Raw genomic sequence first — 27,765 nt, 5'->3', positions numbered from 1 at the left:
TGCGAAGACATGGACAGACAGACATCAACAGTAGAGACGTGATGGGAAGGAAGCAGATTCAACAAGGGCTGCTCTCAGAAAGCTGTCAGTTCAGCCTCCTACAGGCACTGAGCCTTCCTCAGTTCAAGGAGAATCTTGATGTATGTGTTAATCCTCAGGTTATGTAACGAGATTAAAGAAACATTTGAACATCTTTGCTCTAGAGAGCCCTTCCAAAAGTGGGATGGCATGAATGATTTTCTTCCCTGAGTATTTTTTCTTTTTTATGAGAGAGAAGATTATTTTTAAAGTCCATTTTGGTCAGGAGAGGAAAAAAGGGCAAGCCATAAATCCACAGCTCTGCCGTCTATTTCAATATAAATCTTCAATCCATAAGTTGCTAGTGCCTCTTCAATCAAAAGGACATGTTAAGGCTCTGTCTGCCCAAATAAAGCGAGGTGCGGATTGGGGAGGGGAGGAGGGAGCTTCCCCTGGTGAAAGTATGCAACCAGAAAGCAAAGGAAATGGTCTGTCTTAACTCATCAGATAATTGCAGTTTGTTTTGCTCTGAAGACGGAGAAGCAGGCAACACAGCAAAGGGAAAGCACATCAAATGCCAACAGCACTTGGCTGCAGCAAACATTCCATTATCCACACTCCTTGTGTGAGGCATTCAGAGTTAGACTTCATTAACAGAGGAACAGATCCTAAAACAAGGGAGGGGCTGGGCCTCCCTGATGGAGGAAAATGGAAGAACTCACACTCCATCCCTGTGAATGGGCAAGGATGTGGATGTCAGGAGAAGCCCAAGGGTTTCAGCCGCAGAAGCAAAAACCCAGGGATGATGAACTGGTCACGGAGAAGCTACCACCTTCTCCTCTTTGGGCTAAACCCACCGAGCCAGGACACAGAGAAGAACGAGAAGCAGAGGGGAGTGAGAAACTGGGAGGCAGAGCTTACTTACTCATCAACAGAAACAGTTCAACGAGGAACTGTGTAAAAACAGAGTGGAGTTTCTTTTAGGAGCTGGAAGCCACCTGGCAGAAACTGGAAACGAAATATGGTAGAGGGAGGTTTGAAGAATGATCTGTACATTTCAGTACCACATGGACATGCTATGACTCAGAGGTTCCTAGTCGGAATATTTAGAAGCAACAAAAAAAGGCCAGAAGGGAAGCCTGGGCCTTAAAGGAAGGCGTACATTTGACACAACGGGCATCACAGACCACAGGTCTTAAAAATCAGCTCTAGGTGTCAAGAAGAAGACTGGCAGTAGAATTATTGAGAGATAAGAGTGCTCCAAACCCAGACTGGCTTGAGCAGTGAGTCTCCCACTCTTACCTTGCCTCATTCTGGATGTACTGGGACCACTGTGGGGTACATCATCATCGCCCTCCCCTTCACCTCAGAGTTCTCATCTCCCATAGCATAGGAGGAGAACCAGTCAGCACCCTCCATGCCCTTTTCTTGATCCAGGTTCACCCCATCCTTCTGGTAGCCCACTTTTGAAACTCTGGCCTTTCCACCATCTTTCCTGCCTCAGATGAACTTCCTCTTGCCCAAGTGCATCCCCTTAGTACCTGGATTTACTTCACTTTCTTGTGGCAAACTCAAATTGGAATAATGTTGAATCTTACCATATGAGGGATTTTATTTACTTTAGGATCAATGGATTTATTCTTCCCCCTCTCTTCTTTCAGAACCGATTTTTTAAAAATCATTCTAACTCAAAAGGTTATTAAACCCTGAAGCTTAAGAAATTCAGATGTATTGATTTCTTTTTTCAATTTATAAGTCAGTCAAGTAAAGAAAATGACTTAGTGTTCTTTCAGAGTGACATAAGTACTATAATAACAGTTTATCTTTCTTTCTGTAGGAGAATGCAATGATCATGACTGGGATTGGTCACATATGGGTCACTTGAAGAGTAAGGTCATGGGTATCCACCCACCTTACTTGTCATCATGACCAAGTCACCATCATGAACCTCATAGTCCTCGCTTACAACAGAGGATAAAACTAGACAATGAACACTTACATCACCAAGTAATGCAAAAGGAAGGAGCACCAGATGCTACAACCAGTTCTTCAGGCAAGAGGCCTTAGTAAACAGAAGCCCTCCCCTGAACGTATCTCATGGCCACAGAACTTAATGGTGATTAAATAGCCCCAGAATCACCTCATTTTTATTTGAAATTGCTTTTTGAAGATGACCTCAAAGTTGGATCCAGGCACTCGATAAGCCATTTCATAAATAATTTTCATGAAAAGATCTTTATTAATTAATGATACAATGCTAATAAACTTGAAGGCACAATTGTAAGATAAACGTTGGAGTGGAGAACCACCATCAATCAGATGACTTCTGCTCTGACAGTTTTCATTCATCAAAATCTACCAGGACCTTCTGCCCAAATACTTAAAAATGTTAACAACAACGGAAGACAATACATCTAGACTTTCAGGATTCAATTATGAATTTGCCACTGGTTTCCAAAAACAAAGATGTTTGGGAGAAAAAAATGTCCTTTTGTTGAAACGCTAGAAGAGGATTCCAGCTTTATTTAAATCTACTATAAATGTGGGGAATATGTATCTCTTCCCACTGGAATCATGCTCTACGTCACCAAGAATATAATAAAATGGGGACCTTTCTTCTGGAGAGATGTTCATGATGGGGCTTATTGTCAGGCAGAGGAATAATTTCTAGAACATTCACTTTTTAAAAAAAAAAAAAGGTTAATTAAGGACTGGCATCATGGTGTGGTAAGCTAAGCCTCTGTCGATGGCACCAGCATTCCATATGGGCACCGGTTCATGTTCTGGCTGCTCCATTTCCAGTCCAGCTCCCTACTTATAGCCTGGGAAAGTGGCAGAGGATGGCTCAAATCCTTGGACCTCTGTAGCCACATGGAAAACCCAAAGGAGGCTCCTGGTTCAGCTCCAGCTGAAACAACCATTTAGGGAGTGAACCAGCAAATGGAAAAGTGCTCTCTCTCTTTACTGTAACTCTGCTTTTTAAGTAAAAAATAAAATAAATCTGTTTAAACAACATTAATTAAGGGCAATTACATGATATACTACATTCCAAAATACTGAATTCCATTTTGTTTCATAAGTCTGCCATTTAATTTAGTTAATATTCATTTTGAATTCAAAAGACAAATCATTTATCTTTCTTTTGTTCCCAATAATATGGAATTCTCAAAAAAGAAAAATATTCTGTCTTCTTTTGATTAAAAAAAGAAACCTTTGATGTGTATACTGTCTCCATGTGTATCATCACATTAGACAAAATCGATGCTTTCTACTCAATTTGAACTCTGGCTAGTGAACTAGAAACGAAACACTTGAACATACAGCTTTGCCAAGGCCCTTGGTAGGACCTGCTTTCAGGACACTCAACCAAGCCTGTCCCCAGCAACAACATGGACTGGACTGCCTTTCTCCATCACAAACAAACATGTTTTCCCCAATACAGTGTCTCTGCTTGTGGCTCAAAACCCTGTCCTGGCCTCCCCACCCAGGAGAACTGTGTAAGACCACAAAGCTCAAGACAGATCACTACCACAAACATGACCATGTTTCTGGACAGGTGAGCAAAGAGAAAGGGGCTAGTGTGCCAGGGCTTTGGGACTGGCATCTCTAGAGGTGGGGGGCAAGGCTCAGCTCTCCCCATGTCAGGATAACAAAAGGATCCCCTCTTAGTGAAAATGGCCTCCAGTTCCTCCGAGGCTCAGTTGACCCACTCTCGCCCCTCCATTACCACATCCCTGTCCTTTCCCCAATAGGAAAACACAGTCTAGAAGAGTGGCTTGGTTAGGATTGAGTGACTTGGAAAAGGAAGAAAATATGCTTAATCTTTTAGGTTCTAATAAACTTTTATCTTAAAAAGGAGTGTGGGGAGGATACAAAAACCATGAGACATGAAAGGTCATTAAATCTCACTAAACCGGTCTACTTCATCTCCATTCAACGCTTTTCAGCCAGGACATGGCTATCACATCACCACATTTATAATTACAGTGGTGCCCACTGGGACATTAAAATTCTAGAAAAAAAGAAAGAGACTTCTCTCACATATGAGCAGTTGCATACACAAAAGATTGAAAATCGTACGTTTAATACATCTTTACAAAGCACTGATCAAAGATTATAAAGGAACATCTTTAAATCTACAGCTACAACATACTGCAGCTTCTAAAATCTATAGAGAAAAGATAACAAAGGAAGAAAATAGCATTTTTAAATTAAAAAAGAACAAAGAACATAGGGGAGATTTTAAGAGATAACAACAGGGCATTAAATGAGCAAGAAAAATAATGAGTAGAACAGCGACCATAAAGACATAAAAATATGGCGACACATAAGTGGTAATTAGGATATATTTAAGAGATAAAATGATGCCTATTGTCAGAAGATGGGTGAAGCTGACATAGACCACCTGACATCTTTGCAATACACATCACCAAAATAGTCTTCAATCATCCATTGGATATTCACGGAAAGGCTGAGGCAAGTGCTAACAATAGTTCAATACTAGATAAGTGCTAACAATGGTTCAATACTAGATAAGTGCTAACAATGGTTCAATTTGTCTTTGAGATCATTCCATCTTTATCTTAAGTATAGGCAGGTTCATATAAAATAAAAATATAAATTTGCCCACCTGGGAAAGAGAAAATGATGTGATCATACGAAGGAGCACTCTTGGCTCAGTGAAATCACAAGGGAGAGAGGGGGAGAGTGAATAACAATTACCAATCCAAGGATGTAACATTAGATAATAAAATATTTAAGGAAATGATTTTAATTTCATAGATATGGAGAAATTTCCAATTTTCTCAGGTGCCTCTGTCTAAAATTCCCTATGATGACCACCTGAGAGCATCAAAATGAACTCCATGGAGAAGCAACTTTTCTCCCTACAAAGGCTCACCTGTCTGCTCATACACAGCCAAGTCTAGCCAAGTATAGCATTTTTACTCTCATCTATTAACTTGAAACACATGCTCACCTGTCTACAGTTTTCATTTTTTTTTTTTTTGCATTTACTTTATTTGAACCAACCCAAACCCTGGAGCCAGGAACTTCATCCATGTCTCCTTGAGGGTTACAGGGGCCCAAATACATGGAGCTATCTTCTATCACTTTCCTAAGTACTTTCCCCAACAGGCAAGCACAGCCTAGAAGAAAACAGTGGGAGTGGAGCTGGATCAGAAGTGGAGCAGGCAGGACTCAAACCAGCACTTTAACATGTGATCCTGTATTTTTAACCTTTACTGTATATAATGGTCTGTCTTCCTGCACAGAACTGAAGTCTCATGAATGCAGTAACTATATGGCCATGTGTTTCCTTACAACTGTTCAGTGGTAGACCACACGTATGATAGCAGCCTCAAGATTATTTTGGAGCCTACTGACATCACAGAGGTCCTAATGTCACAGTGCAATGCTTTATGCCCATGTTTGGGTGATGCTAGTATAAGCAAACCCACTGTGTTGTACTCATCTAAAATCATGGCACACACATTATCCTTGATGATGACAATCAATGACAGCATCACTGGTGTATTTATTATGCTACACTATGATTATCTAAGTGTCCCCCTTTCTTAGGAAAAACTAAATAAACAAACTTGCTCTGTAAAACAGAGCCAGGTTCTGTAAGCAACAGTTTCGCACGTCTCATGAACACTACGTTTCTCAGCTGCACCAAAAGGCCGTGTGGCGAGATTAACCTTCACCTTCTAGGACAGAGAAAGTTCAGTCAGTGGCTCTCACATAATGACGAACGTTTTAGGACTCTCCCTGTTCTTAAGTGCCACAGGATTATACAAACGTTTCAGATATTTATAAATAGAGCAATATACTTTAAAAACTTCATTAAGAATATTATGATAAAAATGTTGCACCAGAAAAAAACAGTTTTAAAGTTGTACTGGCTCATGTCTCTGCTGCTCCACTTCCCATCCAGCTCCCTGCTTAAAGAAAGCAGTGGAGGATGACAAAACCTTCAGACCCTGTACCTATGTGGGAGACCCAGCAGAAGCTCGTGGCTTCAGTTTGGCTCATCTCCAGCCATTGCATCCATTTAGGGAGTGAACCAGTAGATGGAAGATCTTTTTTTCTATTTCTCCTTCTCTTTGTAAATCTGCCTTTCCAATAAAAATCAACAAATCTTTTTAAAAATATGCATACTCTGGGAGAATTGTGTTAGCTAGATAGGCACCCGCATCCCTCACAGGTGACTTTCACTAAAACAGAGAGCAAGAAAGAGATAGATTTCTTTAATTCTATTTTTTCCATAAAGTTTTGAAGTCCCCACATGTACATAAATGTTTCCTGTGCAGATATAAATCATATCTCAATTCTGATCATTTTTAACAATCTAACTTCTAATAAATGATACACCAAGAATGTGATTTGGAAACCACATTTCTAAGCCCTGAAGAAATGTTTAATTTAGTTAGAAAGACTGAAAATATCAATTCAATTTAGCACTTACTGCAAAAGCAACTTCTACATTAAACATTGTCAGGTACTACATTTTTTTTTTTGAAAATATTGCTCTATCCTCGGAAAGTTTCCAATCAAATAGGAAAATGAAAATACATAAACGCAAAATATGATAACATTACAAATGAGTTGTCATTCTAAAGCATAAACTCTGAAGAATCTTAGGATCTCTCAACATAGAAGCAACACAGTGGATGATTGAACATGAAATACCTACATTAGTGCCTTAAGAAGGTAAGTCAGGAGCCAACACAGTGGTGTAGCAAGCTAATCCTCTACCTGCAATGCTGGCATTCTATAGGGGTGCCAGTTTGAGATCTGTGTCCCAGCTGTCTCACTTCCAGTTCATCTCCTTGTTTATGGCTGGGAAAACACCAGCAATATGGGGAGTGGACCAGTAGCTGAAAGACCTCTCTCTAATTTTGACTTTCAAGTAAAATAAATAAATCTTTAAAAAAAAAAGGATAAAGCATATGAAACCGGACAAAGCCAAAGATAAAAGGCACCAGGGATCATATTGATTTTCAACAATACAATATGGCTAAGATTATTTCTCCAACAGAACTGCCCAACCCGGTTGACAAGCTGTTCATTCATTAAATGGGTCAAAGTGGTAGAAATAGAAATAGAAGGAAAGCAATAGGATGAGCAGTATTTCAGGGTTAGAATATAGAAAATACAGGCACACAGAGAAGTGAAATAGATAAATAAGAGAATATAGGAGTCATAAACAAGTAAATGTATGATGAATGGAGAGGGCTAGATCTATCATTGTTAGAGAGGAGGATTGCAGATAAGCAAGGAATGCATTCTAGAGTTATCCATAAATAATGAAAAAAACAGTTGAAGATATTTTTGTGAATTCATGTTAAGTTTAATAAAAAAGACATAAGGTTGCACTAGAAATATTCATGAGACCATGCAAGCATGCAGGTTTATTATATAACCATGTATTTCTACACTCAACCAGTCAGAAACGATCCAGAATCAACTGCATCCCAGTAACAATGGGCACACACAGACACCAGGTCTCTGTCTAAAGTACCATTTTCCAAAGGACACCAGGGGTCCTTGGAAAAATGAATCTAGGACGGGGGCAGGAAATACACAAGATGAGCATGGAGCACAGTGCAAATCCTGAGAACAAAGCCAGTGTTCAGAGAAACAGAAAAGTAATATTAGGGTTATGTCAATGGAACATAGGAGTCACAGAAAAGAACCGCCAGTAACCAAAGTCAGAACAGCTTGAGTAAAGAACCCATACTGAATTAATTCATAATGTATATCCAAGAATCCATACTGACGTAAATAAAAGACTAAATAAGTAAATGTAATAGACAAATTTATGCAGAATTTCAAATACAGTCCATAGGAGCTCCAACCTTATGAGTATTTTTCCTATAGGGACTTCCAGAGAGTTCTGCGTAGAAAATCCTCTTGCAGTAGAGAGACCTAAAAAGTACTATTTCAGCTGAGTGATCAAGTTAATATCAATAGTGATGATTCATGATGATAGAACTTATTTTTTCTATTTTAGATGCTGGACTGCTGCCTTTACTCTCTCCTGTGCTCGAGGTCACATTCCCTTTCTTTAATTTTCCACAGTATTGTATTTGACAGAAAGACTACATAGAAAATAAAAATTTCCTTACAAGTTACTGTGGCTGTGCTCAGTACCTTCCCGACCAAGTTAAAGACTATTCTCAAGGCATCCTTAAAAAGTGGTCCTCTAGCTTGTTTCCACCCACCACTGATCTGGACATGTCAGCTTGCTCCTTCACCAGGGGACACAGTCTAGCTTGTCTTTTTCTATCTGGAGTTTTGGCAGAGAGGACTCTTGCTATAGTGTGAAGAAAACAATACTCCAATGCTGAGGTCTCTCCCTCTACCCCAAGCCCACAAACCCCAGTCCAGTTGTAAGAAGAATGTCAGACTAATCCCAATGGAGTGACACTCAACAAAATACCTGGTCAATATATTTCAAAATAACAGGATCATCAAGGACAAGAACTGGCTGAGACAGTCCACTGCACAGAAGAGGGCACCTACGTACTGGTTTACTCCTCGGATGCCCACAATGGCTGTCCTGGGCCAAGCCAAAATCAGGAGGCAAGAACTCTACCCGGGGCTCCTCTGTGCATCGCTGGGACCCAGCTGTTTGAACCACTGCCATTGCCTCCGAGGTCCACATTAGTAGGACGTTGGAGTCAGGAGCCAGAGGCAGGAATTGAACTCAACTATCCCAACATGGGACAGAGTTAAGTGTCTTAATAGCTAGGTCAAATATTTGATCCTCTTTTTTATTCTCTTAATGGTATCTTTTTATGGCCAAAAGGTCTTTGATCTAGTCTGATTTATCTTCTTTGGCTTTTTTTTTTATAATTAGTACTTTATGCCTGAGTTCTATTTATTGAATTTTGTACTACTCAAGTTCCATAGTATCATCTTGTAGCTTTTTCTCCTATAAGACTGACACTTTACCACATTTGGAATGTTAATTCATAAAAAAGTGATGTTATGTGTGGTATGAAGTAACAGTCAATTTTTCGTATACCCAGGATATTTCAAGATGTTCACTGAAAAATAAAATGTTTATTTTAGTGGAACTTCTTTTTTTTTGTTTTTCTGCATTTCCCCAACCTTTTGTAACTATGACTTTCAAAATAAATACATTTTAAAAATTAGATTGTCAAAGATTCAGTTTTTTAGTTGACAGTGTTAGCCTTAAAAATGGGGACAGTACAGTATCAAAAATCCAGTCAACTCTTTGAAGCCAGTTAACTGCTTCCTGACCTCAAATCATTCATACTTCAAATATTTAGCATAAACGTATTAGCCTGAATAATCAAGACAGTTATTCTTTGCCTTCTTTGCACTTATCTGTACCACATAACATCAGTAAAAAAAACACCAATGTGGGTCTGGGCATCCCAGCCCAGTTGGGTAAGCTGCTGCTTATGACATCCCATATTGGAGCACCACGAGTCTTGGATGCCCTGTTTCAATCCAGCTTCCCGCTAAGACAGTCATGGAGAGAATCGATGGCAGCCCAGGAATTGGGTTCCAGTCACTCATGTGGAGACCCAGAAGGAGCTCTCAGCTCCTGGCTTTAGCCTCACCCAGATTTGGCTGTTGTAGGCATTTGGAGAGTAAACCAACAGATGCAAATCCTCCCTCCTTCTTTCTCTCTCCCTCATATATGCACTCACCCTTAATCCCACAGATGTTCTCATTCATGTTCTGCCTATTTGCAATAGCCAAAATGTAGAAGCAGCCCAACTGTTAACCCTTCTTCAAAAAGAAGGAAAGTTTGATGCAAACTACAACATGGATGTAACTTGAGGATGTGATGGTAAGTGGAATAAGTAAGTCCAATAGAGGACAAATATTGTATGATCCCACTCATATGAGATACCTACAACACTTAAGTTTAAAGAGACAGAAGACAAATGGTGGTTTCAAGGAGTTGAGTGAGCAGGAATTTGGAGCATTAGTGTTTATTAGATAATGTGAGGTTACAGAGCTATGGAGAAGGATGATGATTACGGTGGTACAGCACTGCGAGTGAAAATGTCACTGAACTGTAAAATATTTAAAATGCTCTTTTATATATTAGTGATGTTGCACAACACTTCGAATGTACTTAGTGGCAGTGACTCTGAACTCTAAAGTTATTGAAATTATAAATGCTATATTATATATCTATCACAATAGAAAGCAAAAGCAATATATTGGGAAGCAATCTGAAAATATTGCAATATAAATATTCAAGACTCAAGTTCTATCAAATGAAGGCCACCCCCAGATTGTCAAACAGCAGCATTGCACTAGCAGCAATGGCCCTACAGCAGGTCTGTCTGAGGACACCATCTCAGAGCTGTTGTATTGGCTCATCTGCATGTTGCTCACGCACATAAAAAGCTTCACAGTTTGTCCAAAGCTGCTTCCTAGAGTCAGGTATACACTTAAGGTCTGTAAACAGGTGGTGGTCACTAACTCTCAGTAGGAGAGCTATCAACACATATTTGAGTTGGATCTGCATCATCAGTGCAGCTGCATATCCTTTCAGTCAGTCAAGAGTGACGGAGGCACAAAAGTCTCCATCCATGAAGATAATGTCTTTTCTCTGCACTCATGAGTGTCCCCATTGAGAATCAATTAGGAATTTAACAGTTTTAATTAAATTCTGATCTGTGACTTGAATAATCAGCAATCATTACATTATCATTACATGACAAAATCATTACACTGGAAAAAATTAAAAACCAACTCCAGATCATTCTCCTAATTGAGAAGTGATTGTGTGGTGACGTTGTTCAAGGATGGCTGCCCTCCTCCACCCTGTGACTAGTCCCAAGGAGAGCAGCCTCCTGCAGCACAAGGCATGCAGGCCGGTCCCTCCTGCAGACCTGACTCAGCCCAGTGGTCTCTGAGTTGGGGAGCCCTTCCATCGTGAAGGGCTCTCTACAAACAAGATGAGAGATTTCAATTTCATGCAGGGTGGAGCAGCAGCAAACACAGGACCAGCTTGCTAGGAAAGAATCTGTGCTCTCTTCAAAGCTCAGGAACAGTGATGAAAGTGGATTACCAAGGGTAGCAGTGCGCAGCAAGGGTGCTAGGCACACAGACATCTTGAGTGCATGGGAGCTTGAGCTGTCCCATGGGAGCTTAAGGCAATGGATGGAGCAGGAATGGATAGGCTGCAGGCTGCTCTGTCCACACTGGGAGCAGAGACTGGAGAGCCTGAGGGAGTTTTCAGGAGGTGGGTAGCAAACTAGGTGTTTCAGGGAGATGCCTTGGCCTCAAGGTGGGCCATGTCCGAGCTAGTCTTCATTTCTCATGGTGTTCTTAACCCCAACCCTGAGTATCAAAACTTTCTGGAATATGTCCTGTTCTAGTAAGGATCTCCCTTAGCCTGGTATCAGTCAATTTCGTCACTCTGGTGTCTGGAAGGCTGCCAGCTGTACTGGAGCAAATAATGAAAACTTACTTCTACTTGAGTTTCCACATTGCACTAACTGAATTTGTACAACATATTCACCTTCCATTTTATACCATATTCAGGGAAACAAATGATTTTCAGCTTCTCAGACTTTAGCTAGGAGGACGACAGAGGAAGTAAGGCCAGAATATGCAAATCCACTACATCTACAAATGCCAGCATCTGCAGCTTCTCTGAATAGGCCCGAAAAAACTTAATGTCCACCAAACAGTGGCAAAGGATTATCTGCTCTTTACACAAAACTGGTTTTAGGAGACAGCTGACACTGTCCCCCAAAGAACATAATCCTGTTAAGGAAAGTGCATGATGAATCAGGCAGTTTTCTGAGCATTCTATCCTAATTGAAGGAGTTCTTGCATGCCATGCTTATAGCAGCATGATGATCACAGTTGATTTTAGCCTTATTTTACCAGTGAGGAGCCAAAGCACAGAAAGGTGAAGGAGCCTCTCGCACCCTCACCCAACACACACACACACACACACACACGCACACACACACATGCACACATACACACACATCAAGTAAACAATAAGATCAGAGGTCAAGGATCACAGGCAGGACCTCAGCCATGGCACTATGATGACCCCTTATATCAGCCTAAACAAGAAAGTATAGGAGTCCCATAGTCCATGGATGCAGCTGCCATAGGCTGGAACCCAGGCACGAAAAGGAACCGCCACACCCTCTCCTCTCACTCCTCTCTGCACAACTGATTCCCACCTTCACAGCTTGCCTCCTCAGTGCCAGAAGCCGAAAGGCTCAACTCCATATTCCCAGGAAAAGAACTTTGGTTCCCACCAGTCCTCTCAAGCCAGAGGATACTACTTTAGAGTAGCAGTAGTCTGGACAGTTCCCAGCCGCAAGGCCAGCAGGCCAGCAAGCTGCTTTAGAAAGCCCATGTAGCACAGTGTTTGCGGGAAGACTCCCCAGGCACAATGGTATATTTAACATTTTGAGGTGTTTTGCACCAAGAGAATGCTGAGCCTTGCTAATAGACCATTTCCCAACTGTAATTGAAGACAGAAAGAACTCATTTTGAGAGTCTTCTGTTAACACGGGCTTCCCGGTCCTACATGTGTCCTGGATTCAGGGCCACATCTCCTGCACAGAAGTGCCCACTGTGTGTGGATTAGCAATCTGTACAGAGTCCAATTCAGTGCAACTTGAAGTGCCCTCATGACAAACACCCACTTCAGAGTGAGCACCCACAACGATTTTATCAGCACATTAAACTCAGTGTCATTATGCATTGATTTTAAACCTGCATCAAGACAGTAAGCCCAGAACACTTGACAATTATACAAACCAATACACTAAAACTAGCAAGTCATGCAGGGAGTACAGTATACAACAGAAGCTGAAGAGTCAGGAATTGGTAAATTAACACCTGATTTAAATTTTTAAACATACATGTTAAATGGCAAGAAGCCTTAAAGCTAATTCTCAGTGGTTATTATTAAGTTGAGTTTTGGAAGAAAAGCCCTGGTTCTTTTTGAGTTTGATGTAGTAAAAGCAAATTCAGCGTGATACTACCTTCCACAGAATGTTGACAGAGTTGGAGAGTGCAATTAACAGCAAACCCAGCGTGCAAAATTTGTACTTTGAGTACTTTATTCTTTGTAATTCTCTTGACTCATTAAGAAGAAAAAAACACATTTAGTTGAGAAAAATGCAAAAGAAACCATTAAGACACCATGTATTTAATCAGAATGTCCAACTTCAAGGGCAACAGAAACAAAACTATCTTAATTCTAAAGAGGAAGTATATTTCACATTTAGTGTTTCCACTCATAAAATATTAAAAGCATGTAAGAGCAGAATACAGAGATACCTGAAATAAGTATAATCATTTTGTGATCTTTTTAATTCACAGGAAAGTAAATCATCCACAGAATATGAATTCTAATTTCTTAAAATTACCATCCATTCATATTTCTGCTTACTACAAAATGAGATTGCTATGGCTTGGATGTAGTTTATTCCATGGATTTGAGGTTGATCCTAAGTGTGATCATGTAGGATGGTATATTAACAGACCTAGACTAGTGGGAGAGTATTGCAAGAGCTGCCTTCAGAAGAAATTACTGCAGTTCTTCTGGGGACCCAGCAAATTCTCACCAGAAGAGCAAGACCAACTCCTATCCAGTTTCTCCTGGGATTCATGTTTCACTTTGTGATCTCTCTTTCCCACATGCATCCCCGCCTTGACGCCATTGTTCATGTGATACATCCAATGTGAGCGGAGTTAAAGCCCATATCATGAGATTTGGACTTTCACTCTGAAAAATTATGAGGGGGAAAAAAAAGCTTTTCTTTATAAGGCACCCAATTCAGGTATCTTGTTGTAACAGAAAACAGATCAATACACAATTTTCCCATAATCCTAGTATATTTAGAACTTAGGATAACTTAAAATAAGGTAATTGGATAACATTATCTGTAGCACAAGGTATTGCTTTAATAATAAACCTTAAAACTAAGGCCATAAGTAAATTTTACTGGACTTGTCTTGTGACTTAAACATGAATTTTTTTATGCATTTCATGTTACTCTTCTAAGTAGTGGAATAGAAAATGACCCTCAACATAGGTAAATGAGGTGAACTCACATGAATTCCAACTTTGGATTGGCATTAAGGCAGTTCTGTCCTTATTTCCCACCTGGTTCCATGTCCCATTCTCATTTCATTCCCAACCATTCTCCCTCAACCCAGCACTGAAGTTGGTTCTCTTTTGAAGAATACAATCTGTCTGTTAGAAATTTAAAGAATTAACATTTCCAGAGATACTTACACTCTCCAAAGGACACGCATACTAGAGAGAGTGAGTACTTGGCAGTGACGCTTGCAGCTGCAGTTAAGCCAGAGGTTCCATTGGATGGCAGGTTCTACTACATAGGCCTGCTCATAGTCAGACTTGTAATCAGGCCCTTCTAATCCAGGCTGCCCTAAGATCAAGGATACCATGCCCCTTGCATTTCCCATTTTTGCTTGAAACTTCACAGAGCATATTGAGAAGATGTAAAGGGAGAAAAGCAGTGTCTTCTGAAAACATCTTGAAGAGCTGTGAAGTGTAGCTAAAAACTCATATAGCCTATATAAGCATAAGTGGGTAAATATCACAATGCATTCAAGTTGAATGTAACCTCAAAAAAATCATGCTTTGGGAAGATATCTACCAGCTATAATTATGAAAATGAAGCAATGAGTCATCATGAGAGAACTCCTATTCCAGGTCCAGGAAGATGATTGTTTACAGCAAGCTAACAGGAGGTGACAGAGGTTGGTAGCACCAAGGAGGTTTGTCTTAGGCCTCACGCCTTGGGAAGAAGACCTGTATTTCTGGCATTGAAAAAGAGCAAGAAAGAAATGAGGGTGGTGGGGTAGGTGAGAGGTGGGTGTTGCAACCATCCTTGAGTGCTAGGAGAACAAGCAAGAAAGCAATGCAGAGAAGGGCCAACCTGAATGATGAGCACTGCTCTAAACAGAAGACATCCTGATGATACAGCTGCTATTGGAACACACAGTTGGGAGCATCCCAAGGAGAACAGCAGCTCACGCACAGAAAAGACAGCCACCGGAAATCAGATGCAAACAAGCAGCCCCCATTGATTTGTAAGTTTAGGACAAGTAAAATGTAACTGAAGCAAAAACTATGTAAAATGTAGGTAGGTATGTAGGTAGATAGAGAGAGATAGATAAAAATAGCAATTGATGGAGTCAAATAGTGATAAACAAAGATAGATAGATAGATAGATAGATAGATAGATAGATAGGACAATAGCCAGATAAAAATAGTAACACAAACATACATACAAATGGGGCCAGTATTGTGGTGCATCAGGTCAAGCGGTATCCCACAATAGCATGCTGATTCAAGTCCTGGCTACTCTGCTTCCAATCCTGTTACCTGATCATGTGCTTGGGACAGCAGTGAGAAAATGGCCCACCTACTTAAGTCCTTGCCACCCAGATGGGAGACAAACAAGGAGTTTCTGGATCCTGGCTTTTGCTTCGCCTTGGCTCAGATCTTGCTACTGTAGCCATTCGGGCAGTGATTCAGCATATAGAACACTCTATCTCCCCCTCTGTCATACTTCAAATAAATAAATAAATCATAATTAAAAGCTAGAGATAAATAAAAGATGATATTAGTAATTCAAGAAAACAGTACACACTTACAGACCTGATGGAAGTCACGTCATGTCTCAATCAGAATTTGGAGACCTCCTTGCAGCTGAAGAGAAGCCCATGACCCAGGCATTGCCTACTAAAATAACTACCTTCCCAGGACTTTGAGCCCTAGATGCACAGGCTGGGCAACGGACACTTCATTCAAGTTGAGGCTTACCCTTCCAAACAGCAGCAACAAGGGACTTCAGGTGATGCAGGAGACTTGAGCTGTGGCTCTAGTCATCTTCGCTCTACCCCTGCACCCATATGCTCAGCATCCCCTACTGGAATCAGTGATTTATTCTCAATGGGAGCACCTCCCATTAGCATCCCCGACCTATACCTTGTAGGCACTAAAGCACTGGTTATCACATCACTTCACTTTCCACTGGGGCTGGTGTTGCCTATAGTTCCTGGAGCAAGTAGATTATACAATCTTAGTTAGATGAATTCAGTTGTAGCTACTCTCCTTACTGAAAAGAAAAAAGAAAGCTGATAATCAGAGAGACTACCACACAGTGTCTGAGCCAGAAAATGTATTTTTGTTTCATAAGCTGAAAACCCAAAGCTCTCACAAAACCAAAGCAAGTAAGGATCCCAGCCAGGATTTAATCCCCAAACAACCTGAGCATTATGACCAACATTTAATCCTCAGAAAACTTGAGCAGCATGCCCCTAGAAGATTTCCGGATTAAAGATACAGAGCAGGAAGTGGAAGGAACCTGAATTCTTCTATAAGACATAGATATAACAGAAGGAGATGAACAAATCTGGTAAATATGCAGGAATCAAGTTTTTGTGGATGAAGCAGTGAACAAGGGCACACACAGTCCCAGTGGCTAGACTTTGCCTTCTCAGAACAGAGCACAACATGTGACAATCTTTCTGAATGTTAGGAGAAATGACCACCACTCTGAGGAAGTTAAGCTTATCTATTTGCTAACTGGCCTAAAAATCCTTTACCACTGAATGGGTAGCAGAAAAACAGAATTTTTTAAAAAGTCATATGAGATTCAATTGCACAATGGCTTGCACATACGCTTGAAAACTTAAGTGAAAAAAAAAAAAAACACTTTACAAAGTTGACCAAAGAAGAAACAGAAAGTCCAGTGAAACTAACTTCAAAAGCATTTATAGCAGGAAGAAACTACAAATAAAATACTGTTCCCCCCAAAATAACAGTATCAGCTCCCAATTCTTTCATAGGGAAAATTCTACCACTTCTTTGAAAAACAAGTTAGTCCAGTGCAATCCAAATGATACCAGAGAATCATGAAAGACAGGAGACTTAATTTTATAAAGTATATCATCATGAGTTAGATTGGCAAGTTTTAACTTTATGGTGGTGGTGTGATTGAGATATGTATTCAGTGGAAAGCTTACTTTAACTTTATTGTCTTCTTACAGTAGTGACACAAAGTAGGATCTTCTGTTGTGATTCTGGGCAGCAGCTACAGCTCCCAGAGAACAACCAATGTTCTACAGGTTGCTAAGCAAGGAGGTTTGGTAGATGAGATGCATTCACTGCACTGCTGACTTATACTATTTTTTATTTACCGTGGGTCTACTAGAATATGACTGCACATTATGTCAAGAAGCATCTGGGAAAAAATACTTTTTTTGTCTCCATGATGAAAGAAAGTCTGCTTACTATATGATGCCCAGATGGCAGTTGATTCAATGGAGAGGATTTTTCCCAGAACAAAGCTATATTTCTGTAGTTCCCTGGGAATCTAGGGAGCAAAGATACCAAAATAGTAGTGGCTGAGATCCCAATTACTGGAGAGTAGGTAAGGCTTCCCCCAGTGACCTCTCAAACCTCCTGTATATGCTGCAGACAATTGCTTTGGCTCTTCCCTTCTCTTGGGAGATCTTCTTGTTTTGCATGCTGGGCGTGTTGCCATGGTGACTGACCTTGGTGACAAGCAGTGAAGACTCAGAGGGCCAATCTCGGCCTGGTGCTCCAGACAAAAATTAGTACTTGTCCCAACTCAGATCAGCCAGCACCCTTCCAGAGAAGGCCTGACCCAGTTCACTTCTGGAGCCATAGGCAACCTTCCTCACTGTGTGATGGAAGTCTCACCCTACACCAGAAAAAGAAGGGAGAGGAAGCAAGGCCTGGCTGGACATTGTTCATCTAGGGAGGACAAATCTTCTGGCCCATTCCCCCCTTTTGCCAAAGCTAATTAGAGTTTGCCACCCAGAATCCAGAGTCCTGACTAACGGAGTGCCCTATTCTTTCTCTCTTTCTTCCCACAACACTCAAGGTTGATCTGACATGCCCACTCGAAGGCATTCTCAAACATGTCTTTGTGCCCTGGACACTTTCAGTTTTCCTCTCCAACAGACTCCTCTGAGTTACATACTTCCATGCTCAACTGCTGATCTGATATCTGCCATTTTGTCTCACCAAGACTGGCATCTAACAGATTTTCCTCTTTCACACTATTTCTGCACCTAGATTTGGCTTCAGTTTCTTTATTTCCAAGTTATTAACAGGCACTGTTGACTCAACTGCCAAAACATATCTCTTCTGCTCACTTTTCCTAACAGCCATACAAACACCTTGCCCTAAGCCTCCACCTCTAACCTCCTTATGCCACCCCTTATTCTTCCAATTTGCTCACTTCGCTGCAATGAAAAGGGGAAAAAAGTGTGTTTTAAAGAAATCACAACACACTGCAAGGGAAGGGTGAAACTGACCATCTCTCCCTGCAGCCCCACCTGAACTGCAGCCCATTCTATACCAACCTTACAACCTCCTCCTTTCTATACAGTGAGAAATCACAGCCATCATAGCTTTGCCACTTAGAACATCCAAAAATAACCAACATGGCTGCTGCTTGCAGCCCCTCATTAACTTTCTGCTCATTATGACGTTTTTATAATAAAATTTCCATGGTTTGACACACCAACCCCATCATGCACCTGACACTGATACTTCAACTTTTTTACAAGAAAAATGATCAAATGGGTTATATTCAATCGTTCCCTTCCCAACACCTGCCTCTGTTGACCATATATTAAAGCCTGCCTCCCAATAGAAAGAGGTGGCCCCAAACCTTGCTTAAGTTCTCTTTTGAGTAGGTGGACACTTCTTCACAAGTTTTTGCATTCTCTTTGTGTGCAAATAAATCTTTTTTTAAGCACCTTTGCCTATGTTTCTCACTTGAATTCTTGCTTGTGTTGGAGACAAGAGTTGGACCCACCTATCCTAAGACACCATCATGCCTGGAGTAAAATCTAGCCTGTTTCCACTGAGACTTAGAGACTGGGAAAACAGCGTTTCTAACACCTTTCAGAACTCATTTCCTCAGGAAAAACAAAATATATATATATATATATATACATACTCCTTAGGGTGTACCTCCTCAAGACAATTTCTTATTTATAAACTTTAATGCCTTAGCATAGAACTGTACCTTTTGTTCATGTTGAGAAAAGTTCATGCGTTTTACTTTTGCATTTGATGAGTCCAGAAGTTCAACAGAAAAATGTCTGACTGGTGGTGATTTCACATGTTGACCAAATGAATGAACACAGATAAGCACACATTTTTATATAATGAGTATTTACCAAATATGTAAATATGGCCTGGGTAAATATCTGATAATTATCTCATTGCCCATAAATATACTGCTTTACAATGAATGTTAATCAATGGCAATAAAATTGCGTATAAACTTGTTAAAAATTTTTATTGCTTTTTAAAAATAACACATGGTGAAAAAGTCAGGCACTTTCCTTTATTCCAAAAATTTCATCAATAAATGTATTATCATGAAAGAATACTTTCAGAGCTAAATGAATTTCTTCTACCCATACCAGTAATTGAACTGAACTCAGTTGTTCATATTTTTATAAAGTGAATAAACATTCACTTTGTCTACAGAGATTGTTTTTATAAAATGATTAAAGGTGCCTTAGGACTGACTTGGCCCCTAATTCACCTTATTTCACTTCACCAGAGCTTGGCTTTTTAATAATTTTATCTCATTAAGCCTTTTTATGTCATTTTGAATTCTTATAATTAACTCATTTTTCCTGGGTACTCTAATGCTTGGAATTAAGCATTTTTGTCACTCAATTAAGAATATCTGAAAAACAAGTTGAATAAAGATAACAATTTAGCCATCAAGTGATCCCACTGGGCTTTTTTCCAGTTGTAGGAAATTTGATTAATGTAAAGCATGAGGAAATTGCCCATGAGACAAGGCTGTTATCATGTTAGAATTTAATATTATTTTTACCATGAACACTACAGTAAATGGCTTCTTCAGCAAATTTCATGCTTCCTTCAATGGACAATCTCTACACAAATTATAATGTCACCCGTGAACACTCAGGTAGCCCGTCAACAAACACAGCAGTCACATTAAATGCCCTTTTCCCAATGGCCTCAGAGTAAGAATACTACTTGATCTTTGCTGCTTATTACTGACATGAAGCTACTTGGAGTTTCCTGAGTAAAATGGAAAAGAGGAGTCATGTTCTAATGAGGGAGCTCTTGGGAACCCCCAGTAAGCTTTAGGACAAGAGCCAACTGACAGAGTTGGAACTAGCTATCCTATCACCACCCTGGAGAAAACTGTCAATGATGAATGAACAATAACTTAATCAAGTGTGCATAGATAATGAGTCCTCCATGAAATCCCCTAAGTGCTGGGACTCTGAGAGCTACAGGTTGATAAATACATTTACCCAGCAGGAGAGGAGTGTACCCCAAATCCAAAGGGACAGAAGCTCCCCCACTTAGGATCCTTCCACACTTTGTCCTGTGTTCATCCTGCTCTTTCTCCTAATTTTTATCCCTAACATAGCCTGTGGCGTGAAATAGGAAAGGCCTATAAACTGGTATTCTGAGTGATATAAGATGTTCTCCCCTTTCTCACCAATTATTTCACATATGAGAGAGGTTGGGGGAACCCTGCCTTTGTAGTCGACATGGACAGAAGTACAGATGGGTGATGGATGTTTACTCTCAAATCGAAATACAGCCATGTTTTCAAAAAAAAAAATACAGAACAAAATCAATGAATGGTTACTAACAGCTTATATGCACCACATCCTGGGGCATCTTCCAACTGAGTATGCAAGGCTCTCAAACTGCCAAGAACTGCTTTGGGACCAGCACTGTGGCTCAACAAGCTAATCCTCCACCTGTAAGTGCCAGCAACACATATGGGGGCCAGTTTGTATCCTGGTTCCTCCACTTCAATCCAGCTCCCTGCTTGTGGCCTGGGAAAGCACTGGAGGATGGCCAAGTCCTGGGGATCCAATACCCAAATGGGAGACCCAGAAGAAGCTCATGGTTCCTGGATTCAGATTGGCTCAGCTCTGGCCATGACATCCATTTTGGGCGTGAACCAGTGTAATCACTGTCTCTCCTTTTCTCTGTAAACCTCCCTTTCAAAATAAAGTAAATAAATCTTCAAAAAGAAACAAAGAAAAAGAAAAGATTTCCTTAGCCTGCAATGTTCTAACAATTCAAGTTGCTTTTCCATGAAGTATAATCATTCTCAGGCCCACAAATCATAACCACTCAATGTGCCCAAGTAGCTTCATCCCACACTGAGAATACATTTCCCACCTCAGTGCAAACCAACAGGTAATTTCCTCGTGTTTATAGCAGGGCATGGGACTTCAACTACTCCTGCAGAAAGGATCTATCTGTCTCCTGAGAAACATAAGGCCTAACTTTGTTCCAAGGAGATACAGGAAACTTTTTCCTTCTTTTTTTTTAAGCTAACTTAATGCATGAATGAAATTTACATTCAAAAAATAATGATCTCATGTCTGTAATTTAACACTCACGAGGAAAGAAAGTATTTGACTCTGGTTCAGTGAGTTTATAGCTTTGTGATCAATACAGAGATTAACCTTTAAAAAACATTCAGCATTACATTAGCATCTGCTTTGACCTTTGAGAAAATACAAATGTCTAGCTTGATGTCCCTGAAGAGAACAATAGAAGGCGGGATTTATAAATCTACCAAGAGTTTCAATCAGATTCAGTGTTACATAGTTAATGGTGACCATTCTTTTTTGTCACACTAAACAGAGCCAGGACTTTTTCAAATTTTGCTTCTAGGAGAGTATTTTCTTAATGGCTTATTCTCTGGATATATTTTTGCTCTATCGTGTAATTTAGCAACTTGTTAATGGTTTTAAAGCCTCAAAAATTGTTATTTTCAATAATTCCCAAAAGGAAACAAAACAAGGTAACAACATTTTATAGAAGCTAAATTCCAGGAAGAAAATTTAACATTTAAAGAGATAGTAAAAATCTACTTTTATCAGTTGATGAAATAGCTTTAATTGACTTATGTATGCTATTTAAGCATGACTGAAATTATTCCCTGTGGAGGGTGGTCCTGGAGACTGTATGTCTGCCTGGAAATGGAATCCAGCATTAAGACAACTCCAATCAAGAATCATAAAATGGAATGATATCGCCTACATGGACCAAAAATATCAGGAAACAAACTAACAAAATCCATTGCAGAAGCTATGATCAACTGCACTGAACAAAGAGGATGAGCTAGAAGTAGGAATGCTGAAAGCGACCCCTTCAACAGCAGCCCAGTCCACAAAGTACATGGATGATATCTTTATTTACCAGGATCAGGCTCTGCTAAAAATTAAACAGAGCATGAAAATTTAAATGCTGACACTGAAAACATAAAGCCAAATGTGAATTAGAAAAAAATAGAAGTACCAGATAGCTCTCTATATTGAATTGCATATCCTCCATCAGCATGAGGGTACATGAATTTTTTTTAAAAAAAGACTTAAATGCTAAGATCAGAAATAGACAGTAATGTAAAGAAATGGAATAAGCCAAAGGGAAAAATGTATAATAAATAAAATTAAACTATAGATGCTTTACAAAGAATAGAATTAAGTGAAATGCAGTAAGATACATTAAAGGCATAAAATAATAAAAAGAAAGGAACAGCAAAACAAAATAAGAAGTCAAAAATACCAAACATTTCTAGAAACAAAGATCAGATTATTAAACATGTTCAAAATATAGAACCATGTGAAATATAATAAAGCACTTAAAAATAAGAAGATAAATATAACATAAATATAAGTAGTAAATATAAGATAAATATAAGTAGTTAATAACTCATATATAGCCAGAGCAGTAGTGTGTTAGGTTAAGCTTCTGCCTGCCATGCCAGTGTCCCATATGGGTGATTGTTTGAGTCCCAGCTGCTCCACATCCAATCCATCTCCCTGCCAGTGTGCCTGGGAACTCAATGGAAGATGGCCCAGGTTTGGATCTCTGCATCCAAGTGATAAACCCAGAAAAAGCTCAGGCTTCTGACTTTGGACCAGAACAGTGGCTATTCTCTCCTTGGAAATCTGCCTTTCTAATAAAAATATAAACCTTTTTATTTTTAAACAAGAAAATGCAGCATACATACGCACTATGAAATACTTACTACTCAAGCCATAAAAATGAATGAAACCCCATCTTTTGCGACAAAATGGTCTCAACTGGAAACCATTAAGCTTAGATAAATATTTTCCCTAAAATGACAAATATCGTGTTTTCTCTGATATATGTTAATATAGTTAGTATAAAATACAAAAAAACGCTTAGGAATAAAGCATTTTGTGACACATTTGTTATTTTTAGCAGACATTGGTACTACTGTGGAGCTGGGGTCTTCCTACTTTTTACTCCTTGAATGTTAGTGCTAATGGTAAAATAAACTAGTGATTACAGAGCAGACTAAAATTCTGTATTTGCAAAAAATAATGAAGGGAAGGGAAAGAAAGACAGGGTTTGGAGGAGTGAGCAGAGGAGAGAGGGTGTACCGATGAAGTAAATAAAATCTGTTCTCTTTATATTAATAAAAATAAATTTAATAACAAACCCACAAGACCCAAAACAAAACTCCCCATGAAACAAGAAAACACAACAGATATGTAAATCTGAAATCCTAAAGACTGCAAGAAGGTGTTAAAAAGAAGGCATTAAAAGAACCCATGGGATACCTGGGCTATATTAATAAAATGATTGTATTTCAGGGATACATTTTTAAATTCCCCATGAAAAATCACCCAATAATTTAGGGAAAGAGTTAAATTACCACCAGATGTTCCAAAAACTACTACAACTTGGCCAATGATAAAGTGGTATTTTTATGAAATTCAAAGCTAGTGTGCTTCAACCAAGGGTTTATGAGCTATGAAGCAAAGCTTTCTGTCAATGATATGGCTATAGAAGCACATCCCTGAGTCTGCAAAGCCTCAATAAATACTGGAACTAAGGGGTTGTTCTTGAGCTTTACTTTTAGGTTAATTCGCCCTTCAAAAGAATAGGGCCACATCAGCAAAAGTAGCAACAGTCAGAGAACTTAACAGAAGTCTCACAAGTGCTGAACGATGGTGGAAAAACAATGTATTATTTTTAAAAAGTATTTCTTCTTATTGGAAAGGTTTACAGAAAGAGGAGAGACAGAGCAATAGCTTTCATCCACTAGTTCACTCCCCAAATGGCTGCAATGGCTGGAGCTGAGACAATCCAAAGACAGCAAGCAGAGATTCTTTCAGGTCAACCATGCAGGTGCAGGATTCTAGGGCTTTAGGACATCCTCCACTGCTTTCCCAGGCCACAAGTAGGTTTCTGGATCAGAAGTAGAACAGCCGAGACACAAGCCAGCACCCATATGCAATGTCAGCACTTGAAGGTGGAAGGTTAACTAGTTGAGCAATCATACCAGCCCCATTGTATAAATGTGTTATATTTTAATCTGAAATAATTCAATTAACAAGTGGGTAAGGAAGGAAGGGAAAAGTACAATAAATATCAATGTTTACAAACAGAATCTTCAGAAGTTTCATGGAAATACATACTATGGAAAAACAGCAAGGATTTCAAAATTTTTGACACCAAAATAAATTTCAGTTGCATCAGTACTCTCATACAGGTGATAGACAGAGGTCATCTTGAGATCTAAACTATATAGCAAAGATTAAAAAGAAAAAATGGGGGCCCAAAGATGAGTTAAAACACTTTATATGCAACCTAGCACGTCACATGGGTGCTGGTTCAGGTTTCAGCTCCCTGCCAACAGCCTGGAAAAAGCAGCAAGGGGTGGACCAAAGGCTTGGATCTCTGTAAAAATGAGAGAAATCTAGGTGATACTCCTGGTTCCCAGTTTAGGATTGGCCCAGACCTGGCTGTTGTGGACACTGGAGGAATGAAAGTCCTTTCTGTAACTCTACATTTCAAAACAAAGAAATAATAAAAGGACATGAAAGGACTCTTTAACCTAGAGATTGAAAAGAAAATTATTAAACACTGAACTCTTGAACAAAAGGCAAAAATAATCTTGAAAACATAAAAGTTCAAGATAATGGTAATTAAAACACTACATATCAAACTCCATGAATTACATCTGAATCTATGAGCAAAGAGAATATTAAATCCTTAAACATCTGTGAAAAATAAAATGAGCACATAGATAAAAATTCATAGAATTTTGTAATTCACAAAAAAATGAGAGCAGTAACAATAATACAAAACATTAGGAAGGAAACAATAAGCATAAAGCACAAGCATAACTTAATTAAACCTACTAAAATTGGAAAACTAAGAGTAATAAATAAATTAAAATTTTATTTTTGGAAATACAAAATTCCAATTAAATTTCAAACTGATAAACCAAAACCAAATTCACACATAAGAAATGACCAGGTTGAAACTACTGTAGATAAAATTTAATAATGATAACACACTTCCTAACATTTGTGGACCTCAACACTTACAATTTTATCTGAGTAATTTGAAATTCTTAGTCCACATTTTGTAATATTTTCTGATCAAATTTTAAATCAGTAAGCAGTGTTTTTACTACTTCTGTAATATTCAAGATAGTGTGATCCTGAGGAGGTAAAGCAATTTAAACCAATAACAATTATAAATAAATCAGAATACACCCAAAGCAACATAAAACAATAGACCAAAACACAGAAGCCAGAAATAGATCCAAAAACATATTCAGGTATGATGCAACAGAGGAAGCACTGCCTCCCCACTAAATGGTGCTGGAGGAATCTGAAATCTGAACTTCATATCATATGCAAAAATTAAGTCTAATGGAATATGAACTTAAACAGAAAACACAGAATAAAAAAAAAAAAAAAACACTTAGAGAAAGATAGGAGAAGACCCAGCATAATGGCTCAATTAGCTAATCTTCACCTTGCATGTGCTGGAATCCCATATGTGCCAGGCTCCCTTGCCTAACTCTGAGATCAACCAGTGCCACAAAATGGCCCAAAAGATTTTCACACTTTCTGGAAGTAGAGAAGCCAAAGTGTCACATTCTTGGCCAAACAGAAGCAAATTGAATGACAGCCCCCCATGCTCTAAAAACATTAGGACTTCAGCCCAAAGGTGGAAGTACTGGTTTTCTGGCCTTAAGTCTTTGTGTCCTAATGCTGCCCCAGCTAGAACTCTCAACTCTGAACTCCATTCTTGGCTGTGTGCTGGGTCTGGGGCCTCCTGCTACAAAGTGAAGACAAAAAGATCGCAGTGAGCATGGGCCATCCTGCTCAGGCCACCGTCACATTTGCTGTAATAAATGCTGTTTTCAATTAGAGAATACTGTTCTCAATCCCTTTCATTCTCAGCAGAGAGAGCAGAAAGCAGTTGGTCTAAAATGAAGTTTGAAGTCTTTTCCCTGACAGCAAGGTCAGCAGTATTCCCAGCATCCCGTGGGGAGAGGCAACATTCATTGTCCTCTGTCACTTCACTCACTAGCTCAGTGTGTCTCCTTCCCAGATCCAAATCACTTAGGAATGTCATTCAATTTAATGTGTCAGCAACACTGTCAAGCACTACTAGTTTCCTAGGAACTATACAAGTGACAAATACAGTGACTCTACCAAAATCTACATATTATCTAATATGTAGAAACCACTTTCTGTGGTTGAAATGTGCCCTGAAATTTCATCTGTGGGAAACTTAACCTACAATCCAAATGTTAATGGTTTGAAAGATGATTGTGGTCTTTAGGGCTCTGCTCTTACAAATGAGTAAGTCATTTGTGGGTTAACACTCTATCAAGACAGTGGCTTTGTTTTAAAGTAAGCTTTCTCTGATATCATGCTATCTCACCATGTGTTGTTCCCCATTGTCTAAGATGCAGCAAAAGACCCTAACCCAATGCTGAACAGATGCCATCCCCACACTACTGAACTTCCCAGGTCCCATCATGGTAAGCCAAATGAAGGCTATTGTTAACAAATTACCCAGTCTCAACCGTTTTACTATAGCAACTTGCAACAAACTAAGATGCTATTCTTGGGCCTCACCCAAGACTAAGGGCCAACCAGGGTTCTCTCCAAGGCCAGTCCCAAACAAGAATCTCATTGTAGAGCAAAAAAGACCTGAGTAAAGGATTACCATCCCCATAAGCTTTAGCTTCTTCTGACAATCATCTAAAGCCGAAGTTAGAATCTTTGCCTGAGGCTGGTTCTGAGAACCAAGGCCGTACATACACTCGGTTGTAAGTTGATGAACTTACAGAAAAATTTTGCTCAACGTCAAATAAATGCAGTTCATTTCAATCATCTTTTTCAGGGGTCTACCCATTTACATGCTACCTATTCACCTGCTCACAATGTGCAATTATGTCACATAAACACAGGCATGCAGGCAATCAGAACCCCAGAGAGACCACAGCTCCCTAGGAACACATTCTCCCACACCCCAAACCCACTCCCACCTGGGCCTCAGGTCTGTGCCATCCTCCTGAGAGGTGACACACATGGGACATCTTTCAAGTTACTCTCAGTATGGCCATCCTATCTCAGGCTGCAGCTTCCCTGTATCCTTGCAGGTAGGGCTTTCCTGCCATGCAACCCAGTAGGGTGATGTCAGACTCTCTTTAGGCATCATCTTTAAGGACAATCAAGGCACAAGGCCACACTGGAATTTTCAAGAAGGCAGCAGTGAGAACTATCAGTCAAGCTCACCACTAGTTCCTGATTCCTTCATTCATCCTGAATCATCCAGATTGCCTGAATCAGACTCTGTGAAGAACTTCTACCTAGTTAGAGATCATCATC

At 39.6% G+C, this 27,765-nt stretch overlaps 1 protein-coding gene across 1 annotated transcript in view; it reads right to left on the bottom strand.

Moving 5' to 3' along the window:
• The window catches only part of OCA2 (OCA2 melanosomal transmembrane protein), a 222,300-nt gene that overhangs the window by 31,801 nt on the left and 162,734 nt on the right, over window positions 1-27,765 (bottom strand). The window lies entirely within an intron of this gene.

Source organism: Ochotona princeps, chromosome 6 (genome assembly GCF_030435755.1).
Source record: "Ochotona princeps isolate mOchPri1 chromosome 6, mOchPri1.hap1, whole genome shotgun sequence".
Lineage (NCBI taxonomy): Eukaryota > Metazoa > Chordata > Mammalia > Lagomorpha > Ochotonidae > Ochotona > Ochotona princeps.
This window is presented reverse-complemented; position numbering and strand designations above follow the sequence as displayed.